Below are 15,562 nucleotides of genomic sequence, written 5' to 3' on the forward strand. Positions count from 1 at the left end.
ACACATGCTTAATTGATTTGACTAATTCATTATTGGAAGCAGTTGTATTCCAGAATATTTGGGGACGATCCTCCACTCTGTGTCAGGAAATGTATTCCTACTGCTGTAGATCTGCCATGCTGCATTATCATGCATATAGTACATAATTACCTCAGTTATCAAACTGCAAGATTTTTGATTGAAGAAAACATTTGAATTCAGATCATAGTTTTACTGCAAAACATGGTGTTATTCTGTGAAATGTTTTGAAAAGGAAATCCCACAGCCTTCAGGTCTATGTCAGCTTGGCAGCTTCTTGAAGTGCGCATGGTACTTTATTTCCCTGTGTTTAACTTAAGGCAGAATTGCAGTCTTATGTGGTTGCTGTGCATCTGCCTCCAGGCACCACTTTATGTCGGGGAGGGGGGGGCGAATTTGCACTAACAATTAAATGAAAAATAAATATGAACCATTTAACCGTTGGTATTATCTGGTTACAAATGTCTTAACAGTTACCGGTTAAACGGTTAACCATGAACATTTGCTTATTTTCTTTTGTTTTCATAGGCCTGTGGCCCCCGACCTCAATTCATTTAACAATTTTGGGCCCCTGTCTAATCTAGTTGAATGCCCCTGGCCTAGTATGTCGAGGCGATAATCTCTCATCGTCTTCAGCACCTGGTCCAATCTGGGTCAAGAAAGAAAGAAAAATGCTCATTAGATTGTTCATAAAATAATATGATCATAAGTACCACATTCTGATTTTGGATTGTATAGTTACCTTGCCATGATGTAACTCCAAATGTGGGCGAGCAATCAAAAATAGTTGCTCCATTGGGTAGAAATTTTTCATTCAAAATGTGCATCTCGTTGTTGATCAAGATCACCATGTTGATGAAATACATCAACATGGTGATCTTGATCTTGTTCTTCTTCAGGCAAGAAATTAAACTTTTAAATGAAAAACGTAGATTGTCTTGATTAAAATGTAGCAGCGTCATGTGATTAGTGTGAACGGAACGAAATGACCAGGTCCAGGCCTGGATTTACAGAGGCTTATGTCTAAAAATATATTGAATGCAAATTCTCTCTCTCTCACACACACACACACACACAAAATAACAGCCACAACACTACCAACATAGTCACACTACAACCTGAAAGAAACGTGTTAGGGTTAGGGTCACACTACCAACATAGTCGTACTACACCCTGAAAAAAACTACCTTCTAGATTCAACCTGAAAACAATAAATACATATACAATTGTCGATTCCACAACTTCAAAAAAAAAGCAGCAGAGCAACATCTTTAACCACATCAGCACACATACGACTCAATCAGCATCCAACATGCATACGCCACAAGCACCATCCAACAGACTGCAGCATGAAGCAACTGCAGCATCCAGCAAAGGAAAAGGAAACATTAGTTCCTAAAATTAGGTCCTACTATGAGGTGTCTTCAGAGGAAACCCCCGCCGGGCCGATGTCTTTGGCGGAGACCACCAGTGGAGACCACCGTATGGCGACAGAAATCTGATCGCTCAGCAATCGAGCCACAGTGGAGGTCCACCTAAGACCAGGGTCAACCGCACGGAGGAATCCCCCCCCAGGCAGACAAATCCATGGATAGAGAGATCTCCATCTCTAAGGGCATCCCCGCCATCTCCTTGAGAACCTCAGTCTTCTGGGCACTCTGAGAGAGAGAGAGAGAGAGAGAGAGAGAGAGAGAGAGAGAGAGAGAGAAAGAAAGAAAGAAAGAAAGAAGTTTGCTTTAAAAAATATTATATTCAAAGATTTTCACAAATATTCATGATTTTTCTAAAATAGCAGATCTACAAGCTCATAGTGCGGCACTCGGTGCCGTGCTATGAGCTTGTATATCTGCTATTTTTGAAAAGTATAAAAGGTTAAAGTGGTTACAAATAAAATTATTGTGATTCTATATTAACACATTTTGCTGGGGACCCCCTGGAACCCCCCGCACTTTGAGAACCAACGCTCTACAGCCCTTTCCCAATCAACAGGATTACCCTACCAGCTCAGGGTTCCCCTGAATTGAGGTGAGAGGTGATGTTATTTTGGCTCGGCCCTCCAGGAGCCTCGTCACCCTCCACGCCCTAAGCGTGTTGGAAACAATTGGGGTTTTACAAAGTTTCAGGGTTTTAGGGTCTGTAAGAAACAAGAGATGCCGGAGAGGACAATCACACTGTGCAGTTTCAATATCTAGCCAAATTGAAGGCTGGTCACCCTTTAACCAGGCCGCTACAAACCGCAATAGGCTCTATGCACAGCAGCCATATTGGGAATGAATTGGGCCCCTTGCGTACTTCCTTCACAGGTGTTACCAATGATACTAATGAAGGCTCTGTTCCATTCTGGTCAGGGTGCTGATATTGTGCATGTTGGCTCACTAGAAACACATTTTGGTTCCCAAATGGCCCCTTGTGTGTAACTCTGAGAGTGTAAAGATTTAACCAAATGGACCCGTAAGGGTCCAATTGGTTCCATTTGTACACTCTCAGAGTTATGGGGGTCCTTGAAAATAAGACAACTACTGTGCCACACTAAATGGAACAGAGCCTTAATTAGTATTATTGGCAACACCTGTGAAGGAAGTAAGGAAAGGGCCCAATTCATTCCCAATATGGCTGCTGTGCATAGAGCCTATTGTGCAGCTGCCTGATACCACTTTATAAGATCTAGTCCACCCTCAGGGCCAGACAGAACTTGTAATTTTGATCATTATAACCTGGGCCGTCTCTTGCTCCAAATGAACGAGCTCAGCCAGCCTTCAATGATCTTAACCACCTTGCTTGAGAGACAAATAGGAACCAGCGGACCCCCCATCTCAAAATGTGTTGTTCCAGGGACCCACCAGAAGCAAAGATTTGACTTTTCGCTTTTAAAAAATATATATATTCAAAGATTTGACAAATTTTCACAATATCTTTTTCAAAAATAGCCAAAGAAATCTTAAAATGACACAGATGTGTTCCCGGATTGAATGGGTTAACTCAACTATTATGTTATCTACACAATGACTCTTAATCATAAAGGAATTTCCAAACAGATCCCACAATATGTCACACACAGGCCCAGTTCATTCACAAATTATAAAAAGACAAAACATGATACAAATATGAACATCCCTCCTCCTCTACAGCAGTGGTTCTCAAACGTTTTCATGTCAAGTACCCCCAAAATGATATGTATTTGGCCGCGGACCCCCATCTCAAAATATTTTGTTCCAGGGACCCCCAGAAGCAAAGATTTGAGTTACAAATGTTTGCTTTAAAAAATATTATATTCAAAGATTTGCACAAATATTCACGATTTTTCTAAAATAGCCAAAGTATAAAAGGTTAAAGTGGTTACAAATAAGATGATTGTGATTCTATATTAACATATTTTGCTGGGGACCCCCTGGAACCCCCCAAGGACCCCTGGGCGTCCCCGGACCCCACTTTGAGAACCAACGCTCTACAGCCCTTTCCCAATCAACAGGATTACCCTACCAGCTCTGCAGAGGAGAGACACGTGACCCACACATCATTTAACTTCCTCACAGGGTCAACAGCCTCAATAAACACATTTAAAACCCTTTTAGTCCTTGTGTGTTGCTTTAACAAGGGAACCAGGAGACCTGGTACTGCCAGACCCCTAGTGGTTGAGATCTGGATGGCTTTGCATGACGTGTGTGCAGAGGAAAAGAGGGACAGACCGACCGACCGACCGACCGACCGACAAAGCCTCATGTAGGCCGACCCCCTGGGTCTGGCAAAAATGTCATTATGCACACAGAGGAAACATTGCAACACAATTGATCTGTCACTTCCAAACCAGCTGGTGATGTCAATTAGTCATTTGACTCAGCTGTCTGTGTGTGTGTGTGTGTGTGTGTGTGTGTGTGTGTGTGTGTGTGTGTGTGTGTGTCACACCACAAGGTGTTGGCATCAAAATGCACTTTAAAACCCTTTAAAACCTGGAACGCATCTGTACCATTTTTAGATTTGAGCTAAAAAGCTTTATTTTACACTTTGGCTATTCAAAAATAGCAGATCTACAAGCTCATAGCGCGGCACTGAGTGCCGCGCTATGAGCTTGTATATCTGCTATTTTTGAAAAATCGTGAAAATGTGTGCAAATCTTTGAATATATATATTTTTTAAAGCGAACATTTTTATACAATGTGTCGCATCACGACGCATTGTGAGCTTGTAGATCTGCCATTTTCAAATGGCCGAAATGGCTGAAGTGTTTAATATATGTTTAGTAATAATCAAAATCTACAAAGTAACTAGTAACTTAAGTTTGCAAATAGTAGTGGAGTAAAAGTACAATAGTTGTCTCTTAGATGTAGTGGAGTAAAGTAAAAGTACTGCAAATTGGAAATATAATATATATATATATATATATATATATATATATATATGTATAAGTAAAGAAAAAAAGAAAAACTCACAGAGAATTCCCAGGTAGCTTCACCAGATAACCTCTGTGTAGTCATTAGAGCTGGATGTTCTGGTAGGATGTTCTACTATGAGAACCTCAGTCTTCTGGGCATTTAGGACACAAGAACGACCTCAGCACAGTCTGTGTCTCCACTCTGAGAAACAAAGAAAGAGCGAAAGAAAGACAGAAAGAAAGTAAGAAAGAAAGAAAGAGAGAAAGAAAGAAAGACAGAAAGAAAGAAAGAGAGAAAGAAAGAAAGAAAGAGAGAAAGAAAGAAAGAAAGAAAGAAAGAAAGAAAGAAAGAAAGAAAGAAAGAAATAATTAATTCAAGTGAGCGAGAGCCAGTCACAACATACACAGCCTAGTGTATTGGTTCTCAAAGTGGGGTCCGGCGACCCCAGGGGTCCTTGAGGGAGTTCCAGGGGGTCCCCAGCTAAATGATAGATTAGGAACAAATGGACCTTTATGGGTCTGTAACTCTGAGAGTGTACAAATGTAACCAAATGGACCCTTATGGGTCTGTAACTCTGAGAGTGTACAAATGTAACCAAATGGATCCTTATGGGTCTGTAACTCTGAGAGGTAAATTTGTACACTCTCAGAGTTACATTAACATAGATTTTACAGTAGTGGGGTCCCAGAGATAGAAATGGCATGAAATGGGGGTCCGTAGCCTAATGCATGTCAAACTGGGGGTCCTTGAGATTAAAATGGTTGAGAATCACTGCTCACCTGTTTGTCTGGATGGAGAATTCATTCACTTGTGTTTTAAACAGCCTGCTCTTCACCAGCCTAATAAACACTGATATCTTTACCCATAACCATGTTCATGTGGACTAATGTTACTTTAGGAGTTGTTAAAGTTCACTTTTAAACTGTCTTTTTACTGCAAAACAATTAAACGTCGTGTTTGCTGCTTTGAGAGAGAGCGAGCGAGCGAGCGAGGCGGCAAACACCTGCTGTCCCTTTGATCTCTCACCGCAAAGCGGGCTGCTACTGTATGAGCAGATCTACAAGCTCACAATGCCTTGCACCGCGAGGCATTGTGAGCTTGTAGATCTGCTATTTTCAAATGGCCGAAATATATATATAGGGCTTAAGTGGCTACTGTAGGTTTTGTAATAATAATCAAAATCTACAAAGTAACTAGTAACTAAAGTTTTCAAACAATTGTAGTGGAGTAAAAGTACAATATTTATTTCTGGGATGTAGTGGAGTAGAAGTAAACGTACTGCAAATTGGAAATACTCGAGTAAAGTAAAAAAATATATATATATCTCAAAATTGTACTCAAAGTAGCCTACAGTACTTGAGTACATGTACTCGTTACTTTCCAGCACTGACTAGGCCTGTCATGAAATGAATACCAAGGACCTCAATGGAAAAAAAACAAGGCCTTTTAGACAAAGTATTATAAATGTAATTGTGATGTTTTACATTGTTTTGCCTAATAAAACACAGCTCAATAAAACACATTATATATTCACTTCACACATCCTACTAGTTGCAATTGTGAAATTACTCGCAATTCCATCAAAAAAAAACTCACCTGCTTGGAGATAATTGTCTTGTTTTAGCGTTTTAACAGCTTGTTCCACCTCCCTGGTTACTCTACTCGACGTCCATGTGGAATAATGTTACATTATGAGTTGTTTAGTTAACTTTTTAACACTCTTTTTTACGTCCAAACATTTAAACAGAGCTGCGTCACAAACGCTCGTTCGTATTTGCCGCTCTGTGTGTGTGTGTGTGTGTGTGTGTGTGTGTGTGTGTGTGGGTGAGGCGGGGCTAAACGCTGCTGGCGCTCTGGCTTTGATCTCACCCGCAAAGCCACCTGCGCTGGGCGTGGGCGGTGACGTAACGAAGAGTGGACACTGACTGAGCAGATCTACAAGCTCACAATGCGTTGCGTGGCAACGCATTGTGAGCTTGTAGATCTGCTATTTTCAAATGGCGGCAATGTTTATAGGGCTGAAGTGGTTAATGTATCTTTAGTGATAATAATCAAAATCTACAAAGTAGGCCTAACTAGTATAAAGTTTTCAAATAATTGTGGTGGAGTAAAATTATGATATTTGCCTCTGAGATGTAATGGATGAGAAGTAAAAGTACTGAAAATTGCAAATACTCCAGTAAATAAAAAAATACCTACATATTTTTGACATATCAAATATTTTACTGAGAATAAAGGGTGAAAATGTGAATTACATTAATAAATATGATTGACAGATTCATATGGTAGAATAATTAAATTAATACCATTATGGTAGAAGGGTGCAATTTCAGACAATTAAGGCACAGAGGAGATAGCTGCCTAAAATAAAATGAAATATTATTCACAGACTGTCTCACACAGACTGACATTGTACTTATATTCACAGGTTGACTGTTAATTCTGCACAATCACCATTGATACACAAATCAGTGTTTTTGAAATAACGTTTAATTATGCAGTGTGCAGTCACGTCGAGATTATTTTGATTTAGGCTGTCCTCGACCGCAAATAGTGCGAACTGCCGTTATAGAAATATATTTTAAAGGACTATTTGCATTACTGGCCTATCACCATTAATGCAAACTGCCATTATTTAAGCGATAATAGTGAGATATTATCACTTCTAAACATACTGTTAGCGTCCTAATAAAACCCTTTTTCAAAAACATGTCTAAAAAATAAAATAAATGTCATGGTTTAAAACTGGTCTAAATGTTTATATGGTTTTGATTTAAACGTCTAAATCTTGGCTAAATTTAAACTATACTGTATAATGATCAATGGCTATTCAAATTGTTTTTGTCCAATAATTGGTGATCAGTTATGCAACTTACAGTTGTTTTTTTAATCGATATTTATGGAATAATGCTTTAAATTCAGTCGGCTAAATTCGGTCTACATTATAGACCGATTCTAGACCAGCTAATTTAGGTCTTTAAAAAAACGGACGTCTAATATTCGACTATGGCTCACTGGGCGTGGGCACCCCCCGTTGGTGCCCAGTTGTCCCTAGTGCCCAGATGGTTTTAGGTGCCCACCTGTCCTGTTACCGCAAAGAATTAAACAGACAGTCTTGCAGGTGTGGAGTTGTGATGCTGACTCAGCATCAACAAGAGACAAGAGTTGACGCAAAAACATGGTCATTACAATATTGTTGTAACTGTTACAGTATTGTAATGATGACCAGTTCGCTTTAGATCCAAAAGAGTAGTCATGACAATGATGTTTTATTAGGAATACTCTATTCACATGCACGCACTCACATGTATTTCTGACGCCATCAAAAGGTAACAGGATAGGTGAGCACAGGCTACAAGATTAGAACATGCTTAAACATTTGACAATTAAAGTCTAATATCTCTACAATTTCTACAAATTGCTACAAAACCATCATTTTGGGGCATAAACAAGAAGTTGAAGTATAGAATTAAGTCTGATAATGATGTACCGTGCAAGTTCACATCATGTATACTTTACATTACTTACAAATATTTTATTTTTTAACATTTTTGGACAAAATAGCCAATTTTACATTGAGGTAACCAGATGTCCCTATAGTGCCCACCTATCCTGTGTATCCCGTCAAAACACCCAAGTGGGCCTGGACCGCTGGCATAGCGGTCCAGGCACCTAGGCTCAGTGTAGCCTGACAGCGTGTCGCGGGTTCGAGTCCCGATCCCCCAACGGCCTTTGCTGCATGTCACTTCCCATCTCTCTCACCCATTTCCTGCCAGCAAAAACAAATCGTTAAAAAAATGGCGTCAACTCATGCACCACTGAGACATGACAGACATCCATTTCATATAAGTCCCTGAAATCACCCCTCTCACTCAGGGTAACTTCAAGAACACATCAAATAAATGCTAACTGAACATAACCCAAGGACAATAAACACAATGACACACCCTTTTTCATCAAAAGCCAGTTTCCGCCGAGCCCCAGCCTCTGCCAGCACTTACTGGGTCAGTTCATGTGTTTCTTGCAGTCTCCCTCCCAGCTGTGTGAAGTAATCCAGCCCAGCCTCCCCCTTAATTCCAGGTCTGATGGTGACCCGAAACATCAGGTCACTGGAGTCCGTAGCTCTCTCCTGAACATAAGAGGAGCTGCTGGGGTGCAATGTGTTGACTTTTAAAATGTGGCCCAGCGCATCGAGAGAGGTGAGCTTCCCTCCCTCCAGGAATTACAAAGGCTGTTGCCAGGCTGCCACACATGATTACCTTGTTCTTTCCTTCTTTTTCTATTCTTTGTCCCTTTCCTAAAAACTACAAATAATGGGAGCTTGTACAAAAATAATTTCACCCACTGTTTTATAGCTGTAAACCTCGGATTGCATGGTTCTCACACTGTTAATGTGTGAATGTGTGTATGAATGGATGAATGTAACACACATTCACATTGTGAAGTGCTTTGGATAACAATACTACAACTTCCACCGTCTCTCTGGCAATATCACTTTCGTATATGACTATGAATATACTCTATTCTCTCACATTTAATATACTTGATATTCGGTTTTAAGTGATGTATCTGTCTTACTTGCACAAGAGACTGAAGTACTCTGCCTAATTTCTATTTTATTTAAGTACACACCTTATATGGTCGTTTTATAATTTGACATTTCCCGTTTATACCTGCAAACTTGAAGTTGAAGTCAAACTACTGTAACACATTAAGATAACCATAACAATGACAAATGTGACAAATCATGTTTTGCAGGGAATGTAGTTGCACATTTAGCAGAGGGATTCTAAGTGGTAATGAACACAGTAAAAGCAATAACAGTGAATAGCTTTGATAGAGCAATTGTTTTCTCTATATACACGTTTATTGCTATAGTGTTGATGATTTCTTGTATGTCTTTAAATGTCTTGATGAATTGATTACATGGACCACAATGGAAACGAGCCCTTACGGCTTTTTGGGTTATCTTTTTAGCATCATTGTATAATCGTACCACTGAACCATTTGCAAACTGTTAATAAGGTATTCAGTCAGTCAATCAATCAATCAATCAATCAGAAGACTGATGCAGATTATTTGACAAAGATTGAATTTCCCATTACTGGTGCTGTTACTATACAGTAGCAACCTCATACTCACTGGTGGAGGTGGCGTTAGTGGTGGTGGTTTTTAAGAGTGCTAGTGATAGGCCTAGTTGTGGTCCTAATACTGGTAATGGTGAAAGCGCTGATTATACTGCTGGTGGAAGTATTCCTCCTATATCTGATTCTAGCCCTCCTTAATTCACTCTTATCCACCTTCCAGTCACCCTTCACCCCAGCTCTTCCACTCAATGCCATCCACTACTTCCATACCATGCTTTTTTCCACAATGTTCCACTTATCCTCCAACATTCTATCCTTATCTACCCCTATAATAACGTTTCATCCTTCTGCATGTCCCATTCCCTCTTTTTGTCCGCAATCCTCCTCCTGCTCACATTCTACGATTCATCCACTCCATTCTTAAATGACACAGGCACTGTGTGTATCACATTGTTTTTATTATAATATACATACAAAATACTTCAAACCAATAACTTAATCAATATAAAATATCCAGCATATAACCTTGTGTACATAGAATTTTGCATTAGCCTCCTGAGCTTTATTTGAAAACAATTTTGTGCTGGATTGATAAATAATCTATGGAAGCTAGAGTGGAGTAAAAACAAAAAGTCGCAATTCTGACTTAATTTTTGTAAATGTGTAACATATGTGTAATTGTGATTTTATATCTCAGCATTCTGTGTTGCCTTCTTGTATTTGCGAAATAGGCAATTGCAAGAATTGCAATATTCATATAATAATTATCTGCCTTGTAGACAAAAACACCAGATATCAAATCAGACCCAACAGCATGCAAATGGTCAAATGAATAAAGAAAAACAGATGTTCAGTATGACATATGATGACATACACTTAAATTAACCACTACGTCACAAATTCAACCTGCTTTGGCCTGCTGGGCTTACACAGAGGTGAGCGTTTAGACATGGATAAATTGTCAATTATGGCAGTGACAGCATCTGGTTTTATCTCCCGTTCCTTGGGTCCAGCAGCTCTCCTCCGCTCGGCAAACCCTTTTCTACACTCAGAACCACTCCGTCTGTTCTCAGACACATTTCGTGAACTTTCTGTTCGGCCTCTTCTCTGCTCTGAGCCACTCCTCCTCAAACCCGCTGACCTGTGGTCCTCTGACCATACATTCCCTCCTGCCGAAAGGTCTCTCCCATCCCTGGCACATGAGCCTGGGACAGTGGAATGAGGCATTGTGGTAGCACCATGTACAGGGTTGCGTACATTCCCCAAAGCTTGCATACGTTTCAGGTGGCTGCTGGCCCTCACAGGGCTGCTGCCCCTCACAGGGCTGCTGAACCTTTGAGCTCTGAATACTGAGCCCTTGTCTGATGAGTGCGCCCGGCTCTCACTGTAGCTCCTCTTGGGGAGGGGCGAGGGATTTCTACGGTCTCGCACGGGACTCATTCCGGACAGACGGCTGTGGCCATAGGCAGAACGGCAACACGTCTTACTGCAGGAGGCATAGCGTAGGCGGCAGGGCGTGCAGGCACAGCCAGAGAGAAGGGCAGAGTGGCTGTCCAGCGCTGAAAGGAACGTGAGTGGGAAGGCGCGCTGACCCTGCAGGATGCACTTGGGAGAGCTGAGACGAGAGGAGGCAGCGCTGTGGGACAAACAGGTAGCACGTGGGCAAACAGGAAGCACGTCTGCCAAGCCGGACGTCCCGCTCTCCTCCTGCACCGTCCGGACCTGAAGCCACTCCAGCCGCAGCAGCCTCTCCAGGTAGCGCTCCAAAGGGCCCACGGGCCTGGGCCGAGGGGCTCCTCTGCCCTCCAAGTTGTAGAACACAGCCAGCTGACTGAGACTCCAGGAATTAAAGGGTGGCGGTAGGAAGTCTGGGAAGTTAAAGTGGCCATGACTCTGTCCTCTGGGTGCCTGGATGTGTGAGGAGAGGTCATCGGGGCCAATGACCTCTGGCCTCAGGCTGAGCTGCGGAGGAACGCGGGCAGAAGGGGGCAAGGGTTGTCGCTCTAACTCTGACAGATCACGGTCACTGGCATCTTCTCTGTTGTGGCTACTTGCAATCGCATCCTCCTGGTCTGGTGACTGGCTCTCCGGTAAAGCTGGACTTGAGGATGATGGGCGGTGGCTGGGAATAGCTGATGCTATCCTATTCTTTCTGGCACCTGGAGCCTTCTGGTCTCTGTAGAGACAGTGCTGAGAGGCCTGCTGAACTTTGGGATCCTTTTTGTCTGCAGAGGTCACGGTACGGGACTTTGACTCTGGTGTTTCCTGAGCACTATAGAATCAAGAATCAAGAAGGGTTTTATTACTTAAGCAGCGAAAAGTTGGTGGGATTTGTTCAGCAGAACAGTGTAAACATAACAATACACTACAACAGCAAGGTAATAGTAGAAAAAAAAAATCTAAGTATGAATAATACCACAAAATAAAAATGAGGATAGAAATACTGGATGCAATAAAAGTTGTGGTCCTAATACTGGTAATGGTGAAATGAAGTGCTGGTTATACTGCTGGTGGAAGTATTCCTCCTATACCTGATTCTAGCCCTCCTTTTCCTCTCGTCCACCTTCCAATCACCCTTCACCTCCTCAGCTCCTCCTCTCATCCTATGCCATCCACTAAGTTAGGGTCTTGTCTTACACTAGCTTATCTAAAAATGTGCAGGTACAATGTCCAGATACAATATATCTTATCCTAGCAGTGTCAAAAAGTGCACAAGCAGAGGCATAAATTATCCTGTATCTTTCTATCAAGACAAAAGAGACCACTACGTCACAAATTAATTTGACTTTGTCTTCTTATCCAGACACCACCAGAATGACATTAAATATATATTTTCCCGACACAATAACAATATCTGGTTGATCTCTGACCTGATTTGCGGGACATTGCATTTGTTCAAGGTGCTATTAGGTTTGTGCCGTCTTTTTTGCTGGAGCCGCTGCAGATATAGAGTAAAGAAAGAAACATAATTTCAAAGGTAGGTACTTTAAGTGAAAACATTTTAAAGCGTTGAAAAGCTCTGTATTCAGATAGCAATTATTTGTATAGAGTGTTTGTTCAGTAACAGGGGTCTCCCTGTCTCTCCAGCTCAGGTCGGGAGCCAATTCTTTCCAGTCAGGAGAGAGAACTCACAGGATATGGATAATGGAAGTAAGAAAACAAATAAATGAGCAGACAAAATTGGAACTCGAACGCTATAAAATTGAAGCTGATAAATTGGTTCTCTATCCCGAAAGAAAAATAGGCTATTCCGAACGTTTTGTTTAAACCTAAAAAATATCAATACAACACCTTTAAGTCTACGTATACTGTATCAGTGTAAACATATATTTTAACTAGTATTCATCACTATTCAGCATTCAGGATTTTTAAGGTTTGGTTCATTAAAGGACGACTTCACCCATTTTCAACCTATCTTCATATAATTGGTCCTCACTAATGCTCATGATAATATGGTAAAAAATGTTCATGTTAGTGGGGACCAATTATATGAAGATAGGTTGAAAATAGGTGACGTCATCCTTTAAATGCATTTGTGTTGTGATGCACTTACTTTGTCTGTAGTATGGACACTGTCTTGACTTGTAATCTGGACTTGCATTGACTTCCTTTGTGATTGCCGCCTACCCATTTTGACGCTTGGAATAAAGAATTCAGAAATACAATCTGTAACAAAACAACCTAATACATCATTTTTTTTAATTGTATAGGCTAGAATTTGAAACAGCCCCAATCCCATTATAATGCAAAAATGCAATACCTCAACTCCTACAATTCTAAGTGCTTGTCAGGGTGGGGTGTCCCCAGTTTAAATATGGGGGGGGGGGGGGGGGGGGGGGGGGTGTTAAATGTGATTATTTTCAGGGGTCCCCAGTTCAAATATGATAATTTTGGGGGGTCGCAGCCTGCAAAGGTTGAAAATCAGCGGGCTAAACAACAAACCACATTACAGTCACAGGGGCATCATGCACAGATCTCGCGTCTCCTCTAATTACAGGAACTGGAAGCAACAGTGAAATTGCATCACGATCTCATTAGAAAACATGGAGTGCTGCTGCAGCTACAGTAATTCATCATTAGAGCTAAACATCAATAAAATAATTACCAGGCCACATTGGGACTGTTTCTGCACCACGACGTCTTATTCCGTTCCCTTTCCCTGGTGGAGATGCATTGGGGCACTCGTTCCTGCAGAATCGTGCCCATCCCAGGTTGCAATAATGAATATCCACCAATCAAATTGATGAGAGGGTAGTGCTCCGTGCAAAACGACATATGATTAGCCTACATACAATATAAGGTTGAAAATGTCCATAAAATAATGGTTATTTTTTAGATGCATGCAGTTCGCGATATAATGCTATTGTTCGTCCTGCCAAGAAAACATGCCAGTGGGCTGTGCTATATAACATATATGTTCTTTTACAGCCTTATTTGAATCAGATGATAATATTGACATACATGTCAATACGATATAGGCCTATATACTGTGTGACTCTAGCATCACATGCTGGTGGTGCCCAATACATTCTGTGCTGTGGTGGAGATCATAACACCTGCTATGTAACATGGGACATGTAGTCTATGTGCGAATACGCATGATGTGTTTAATTTATAGGCTAGCCCTGAAACAAAAACTTCAACCTGTTTTTTGCACTTTCTCCATTTACAGCCCGTACATCTACATAAACGTTCAAATCTCAAATATAAAGTGCTTACCCCATGGCCACGGATGTTATAATTCACTTCGGGTGTGTATAAGTACCCGTATCTTCCGTATTGTTAAATAAAATGACATTTAATCCGATCGACGGCCATTTTGTCATAGAGTTATAGTGTATCAGAGTGCAATACACCTTCCAACTGATAGGGTCACGTTGTTGAAAGCGTATAAGAAAATGGTCACTGATTGGATTAAAATCAGTGGTGAGCTGTGGATTTTTGAACTATGGGTACTCTATTTTATGACGTCACGTGCGTGCGCAAGCATGTGCACATAGCCACTCAGCTCAGTGCTAGTTGAAATACTGTATTCAACATGTGATTATTAATGTATTTATATTTCTTATTATTTTGTTGCATTGTTAATTTGTTGTTTCAATTAATGAATTATTTTATTTTCCTTTTAGTTTTATATAAATGCCCTTTACATAGATTCACCCACACATAAGTGCTTAAAATAATCAGTCAACTTGTCTTTACTTGAATTACTTTTTTTTTAAGACTTACATTGCTTTCAAAACAGTGTTTTTTAAAACAAGTAAAAAAAAAAAATACCCTTTTCTACTCACCAAAACAAAGACGGTTTTATGGAGTTGAAAGCCTACTTTACTAAATGGGAACACTGTGAGCCCCCACCTCACGTCTAAAATACACTTTTTGGACAGAAAAGAAAATATTTCACCGGAATTAAAACCTGTTTTTGGTTACTCCACAGTGCCCTCTACAGATCTGGTCAATGGAATTTTCCTATTGACCAGATTCTTCCTTCCGGTGAAATATTTTCTTTTCTGGACAAAAAGTGTATTTTATACGTGAGGTGGGGGCTCAGAGTGTTCCCACTTAATAGAATAGGCTTTCAACTCCATTAAACCGTCTTTGTTTAAGTGAGTACCAAAAGCGTTTTTTTTTATTTTACTACAGACGAGAGGCTGCGCTACCGCGGTGCGAGGGGAAATAATCTAAAGTACCATAGCGTTAAGGAGAACTCCTTCTAACGCTATGGACCAGAGCTAGATAAGGATGCATTTGTGAGTGTCTGGTAGGCTACCAGCTCTTGTTATGCAAAGCAGCCAGGTTGAGGCCATTGTTTAAGGTGTTAAAAACGGCTCGCCCCTGAAGGTGCGTTGTTGTGTTAATGATTGACTTCTCGCGGGCGGCTGACGTGTGTGCTCGCGAGTCCAGCCCCCACAGTCTCAGAACTAAGGGTACGCCGTACCCCCCCGTACCCCCTACAGCTCAACCCTGATTAAAATGCTTTATTTAATAATACGGAAAATACGGGTACTTATGTGGGCACACATAATTGTAACATTAGTGGCCATAGAGTAAGTATTTTGTATTGGAAATTTGAACGTTTATGTAGAT

The sequence above is a fragment of the Gymnoscopelus microlampas genome (assembly GCF_963454915.1).
Source record: "Gymnoscopelus microlampas genome assembly, chromosome: 7".
Classification (NCBI taxonomy): domain Eukaryota; kingdom Metazoa; phylum Chordata; class Actinopteri; order Myctophiformes; family Myctophidae; genus Gymnoscopelus; species Gymnoscopelus microlampas.